This window comes from Phyllobates terribilis, unplaced genomic scaffold, assembly GCF_046119375.1.
Source record: "Phyllobates terribilis strain yellow unplaced genomic scaffold, ASM4611937v1 Scaffold_1__5_contigs__length_1240528914, whole genome shotgun sequence".
Lineage (NCBI taxonomy): Eukaryota > Metazoa > Chordata > Amphibia > Anura > Dendrobatidae > Phyllobates > Phyllobates terribilis.
Genome location: NW_027362761.1, coordinates 891,687,697 through 891,693,696, shown reverse-complemented (window position 1 = coordinate 891,693,696; position 6,000 = coordinate 891,687,697).

The window sequence follows — 6,000 nt, the reverse complement described above, 5'->3', positions numbered from 1 at the left end:
TATTTTTAATTTGTAACCTGATGGAGGTCAGTATAGATGGACTAATAGACCAAGTCCCACACACTGCTAGAAGCCCAAATATTTTTTCAGAGCTAGATGCAGAAATTTTTTTTATTCAATTTGCAACCTGGTGGAGGTCAGTATTGATGGACTAATAGAACAAGTAACACACTGCTAGATGCCCAAATATTTTTTCAGAGCTAGATGCACATAAAAATTGGTTTTAATTTGCAACCTGATGGAGGTCAGTATAGATGGACTAATAGACCAAGTCCCACACACTGCTAGAAGCCCAAATATTTTTTCAGAGCTAGATGCAGATAAAAAATTATTTTTAGTTTGCAGCCTGATGGAGGTCAGTATAGATGGACTAATAGAACAAGTCCCACACACTGCTAGAAGCCCAAATATTTTTTCAGAGCTAGATGCAGAAAAAAATTATATTCAATTTGCAACCTGATGGAGGTCAGCATAGATGGACTAATAGAACAAGTCCCACACACTGCAAGAAGTCCAAATATTTTTTCAGAGGTAGATGCAGAAAAAAATTATATTGAATTTGCAACCTGATGGAGGTCAGTATAGATGGACTAATAGACCAAGTCCCACACACTGCTAGAAGCCCAAATATTTTTTCAGAGCTAGATGCAGAAAAAAATTATATTCAATTTGCAACCTGATGGAGGTCAGTATAGATGGACTAATAGACCAAGTCCCACACATTGCTAGAAGCCCAAATATTTTTTCAGAGCTAGATGCAGATAAAAATTATTTTTAATTTGCAACCTGATGGAGGTCAGTATAGATGGACTAATAGACAAAGTCCCACACACTGCTAGAAGCCCAAATATTTTTTCAGAGCTAGATGCAGATGAAAATTATTTTTAATTTGCAACCTGATGGAGGTCAGTATAGATGGACTAATAGACCAAGTCCCACACACTGCTAGAAGCCCAAATATTTTTTCAGAGCTAGGTGCAGAAAAAAATTATTTTTAATTTGCATCCTGATGGAGGTCAGTATAGATGGACTAATAGAACAAGTCCCACACACTGATAAAAGCCCAAATATTTTTTCAGAGCTAGATGCAGAAAAAAATTATATTCAATTTGCAACCTGATGGAGGTCAGTATAGATGGACTAATAGAACAAGTCCCACACACTGCTAGAAGCCCAAATATTTTTTCAGAGCTAGATGCAGAAAAATATTATATTCAATTTGCAACCTGATGGAGGTCAGTATAGATGGACTAATAGAACAAGTCCCACACACTGCTAGAAGCCCAAATATTTTTTCAGAGGTAGATGCAGAAAAAAATTATATTGAATTTGCAACCTGATGGAGGTCAGTATAGATAGACTAATAGACCAAGTCCCACACACTGCTAGAAGCCCAAATATTTTTTTAGCTAGATGCAGAAAAAAAATATATTCAATTTGCAACCTGGTGAAGGTCAGTATAGATGGACTAATAGACCAAGTCCCACACACTGCTAGAAGCCCAAATATTTTTTCAGAGCTAGATGCAGATAAAAATTATTTTTAATTTGCAACCTGATGGAGGTCAGCATAGATGGACTAATAGACCAAGTCCCACACACTGCTAGAAGCCCAAATATTTTTTTCAGAGCTAGATGCAGATAAAAATTATTTTTAATTTGCAACCTGATGGAGGTCAGTATAAATGGACTAATAGAACAAGTCCCACACACTGCTAGAAGCGCAAATATTTTTTCAGAGCTAGATGTAGAAAAAAATTATATTCAATTTGCAACCTGATGGAGGTCAGTATAGATGGACTAATAGAACAAGTCCCACACACTGCTAGAAGCCCAAATAATTTTTCAGAGCTAGATGCAGAAAAAAATTATATTCAATTTGCAACCTGATGGAGGTCAGTATAGATGGACTAATAGAACAAGTCCCACACACTACTAGAAGCCCAAATATTTTTTCAGAGCTAGATGCAGATAAAAATTATTTTTAATTTGCAACCTGATGGAGGTCAGTATAGATGGACTAATAGACCAAGTCCCACACACTGCTAGAAGCCCAAATATTTTTTCAGAGCTAGATGCATCAAAAAATTATATTGAATTTTCAACCTGATGGAGGTCAGTATAGATGGACTAATAGAACAAGTCACACACACTACTAGAAGCCCAAATATTTTTTCAGAGCTAGATGCAGATAAAAATTATTTTTAATTTGCAACATGATGGAAGTTAGTATAGATGGACTAATAGACCAAGTCCCACTCACTGCTAGAAGCCCAAATATTTTTTCAGAGCTAGATGCAGATAAAAATTATTTTTAATTTGCAACCTGATGGAGGTCAGTATAGATGGACTAATAGAACAAGTCCCACACACTGCTAGAAGCCCAAATATTTTTTCAGAGCTAGATGTAGAAAAAAATTATATTCAATTTGCAACCTGATGGAGGTCAGTATAGATGGACTAATAGAACAAGTCCCACACACTGCTAGAAGCCCAAATATTTTTTCAGAGCTAGATGCAGAAAAAAATTATATTCAATTTGCAACCTGATGGAGGTCAGTATAGATGGACTAATAGAACAAGTCCCACACACTACTAGAAGTCCAAATATTTTTTCAGAGCTAGATGCAGATAAAAATTATATTGAATTTTCAACGTGATGGAGGTCAGTATAGATAGACTAATAGAACAAGTCCCACAAACTGCTAGAAGCCCAAACATTTTTTCAGAGCTAGATGCAGATAAAATTTATTTTTAATTTGCAACCTGATGGAGGTCAGTATAGATGGACTAATAGACCAAGTCCCACACACTGCAAGAAGTCCAAATATTTTTTCAGAGGTAGATGCAGAAAAAAATTATATTGAAATTGCAACCTGATGGAGGTCAGTATAGATGGACTAATAGACCAAGTCCCACACACTGCTAGAAGCCCAAATATTTTTTCAGAGGTAGATGCAGAAAAAAAATATATTCAATTTGCAACCTGGTGGAGGTTAGTATAGATGGACTAATCGAACAAGTCCCACACACTGCTTGAAGCCCAAATATTTTTTCAGAGCTAGATGCAGATAAAAATTATTTTTAATTTGCAACCTGATGGACGTCAGTATAGATGGACTAATAGACCAAGTCCCACAAACTGCTAGAAGCCCAAATATTTTTTCAGAGCTAGATGCAGATAAAAATTATTTTTAATTTGCAACCTGATGGAGGTCAGTATAGATGGACTAATAGAACAAGTCCCACACACTGCTAGAAGCCCAAATATTTTTTCAGAGCTAGATGCAGAAAAAATTATATTCAATTTGCAACCTGATGGAGGTCAGTATAGATGGACTAATAGAACAAGTCCCACACACTGCTAGAAGCCCAAATATTTTTTCAGAGCTAGATGCAGAAAAAAATTATATTCAATTTGCAACCTGATGGAGGTCAGTATAGATGGACTAATAGAACAAGTCCCACACACTACTAGAAGCCCAAATATTTTTTCAGAGCTAGATGCAGATAAAAATTATTTTTAATTTGCAACCTGATCGAGGTCAGTATAGATGGACTAATAGACCCAGTCCCACACACTGCTAGAAGCCCAAATATTTTTTCAGAGCTAGATGCAGAAAAAAATTATATTGAATTTTCAACCTGATGGAGGTCAGTATAGATAGACTAATAGAACAAGTCCCACACACTGCTAGAAGCCCAAATATTTTTTCAGAGCTAGCTGCAGATAAAAATTATTTTTAATTTGCAACCTGATGGAGGTCAGTATAGATGGACTAATAGACCAAGTTCCACACACTGCAAGAAGTCCAAATATTTTTTCAGAGGTAGATGCAGAAAAAGATTATATTGAAATTGCAACCAGATGGAGGTCAGTATAGATGGACTAATAGACCAAGTCCCACGCACTGCTAGAAGCCCAAATATTTTTTCAGAGCTAGATGCAGATAAAAATTATTTTTAATTTGCAACCTGATGGAGGTCAGTATAGATGGACTAATAGACCAAGTCCCACACACTGCTAGAAGCCCAAATATTTTTTCAGAGCTAGATGCAGATAAAAAATTATTTTTAGTTTGCAACCTGATGGAGGTCAGTATAGATGGACTAATAGAACAAGTCCCACACACTGCTAGAAGCCCAAATATTTTTTCAGAGCTAGATGCAGAAAAAAATTATATTCAATTTGCAACCTGGTGGAGGTCAGTATAGATGGACTAATAGAACAAGTCCCACACACTGCTAGAAGCCCAAATATTTTTTCAGAGCTAGATGCAGATAAAAATTATTTTTAATTTGCAACCTGATGGAGGTCAGTATAGATGGACTAATAGACCAAGTCCCACACACTGCTAGAAGCCCAAATATTTTTTCAGAGCTAGATGCAGATAAAAATTATTTTTAATTTGCAACCTGATGGAGGTCAGTATAAATGGACCAATAGAACAAGTCCCACACACTGCTAGAAGCCCAAATATTTTTTCATAGCTAGATGTAGAAAAAAATTATATTCAATTTTCAACCTGATGGAGGTCAGCATAGATGGACTTATAGAGCAAGTACCACACACTGCTAGAAGCCCAAATATTTTTTCAGAGCTAGATGCAGAAAAAAATTATATTCAATTTGCAACCTGATGGAGGTCAGTATAGATGGACTAATAGAACAAGTCCCACAGACTACTAGAAGCGCAAATATTTTTTCAGAGCTAGATGCAGATAAAAATTATTTTTAATGTGCAACCTGATGGAGGTCAGTATAGATGGACTAATAGAACAAGTCCCACACACTGCTAGAAGCCCAAATATTTTTTCAGAGCTAGATGCAGATAAAAATTATTTTTAGTTTGCAACCTGATGGAGGTCAGTATAGATGGACTAATAGAACAAGTCCCACACACTGCTAGAAGCCCAAATATTTTTTCAGAGCTAGATGCAGAAAAAAATTATATTCAATTTGCAACCTGGTGGAGGTCAGTATAGATGGACTAATAGAACAAGTCCCACACACTGCTAGAAGCCCAAATATTTTTTCAGAGCTAGATGCAGATAAAAATTATTTTTAATTTGCAACCTGATGGAGGTCAGTATAGATGGACTAATAGTCCAAGTCCCACACAATGCTAGAAGCCCAAATATTTGTTCAGAGCTAGATGCAGAAAAAATTATTTTTAATTTGCAACCTGATGGAGGTCAGTATAAATGGACTAATAGAACAAGTCCCACACACTGCTAGAAGCCCAAATATTTTTTCAGAGCTAGATGTAGAAAAAAATTATATTCAATTTGCAACCTGATGGGGGTCAGCATAGATGGACTAATAGAACAAGTCCCACACACTGCTAGAAGCCCAAATATTTTTTCAGAGCTAGATGCAGAAAAAAATTATATTCAATTTGCAACCAGATGGAGGTCAGTATAGATGGACTAATAGAACAAGTCCCACACACTACTAGAAGCCCAAATATTTTTTCAGAGCTAGATGCAGATAAAAATTATTTTTAATGTGCAACCTGATGGAGGTCAGTATAGATGGACTAATAGACCAAGTCCCACACACTGCTAGAAGCTAAATATTTTTTCAGAGCTAGATGCAGAAAAAAATTATATTGAATTTTCAACCTGATGGAGGTCAGTATAGATGGACTAATAGAACAAGTCCCACACACTACTAGAAGCCCAAATATTTTTTCAGAGCTAGATGCAGATAAAAATTATTTTTAATTTGCAACCTGATCGAGGTCAGTATAGATGGACTAATAGACCAAGTCCCACACACTGCTAGAAGCCCAAATATTTTTTCAGAGCTAGATGCAGAAAAAAATTATATTGAATTTTCAACCTGATGGAGGTCAGTATAGATGGACTAATAGAACAAGTCCCACACACTACTAGAAGCCCAAATATTTTTTCAGAGCTAGATGCAGATAAAAATTATTTTTAATTTGCAACCTGATGGAGGTTAGTATAGATGGACTAATAGACCAAGTCCCACACAC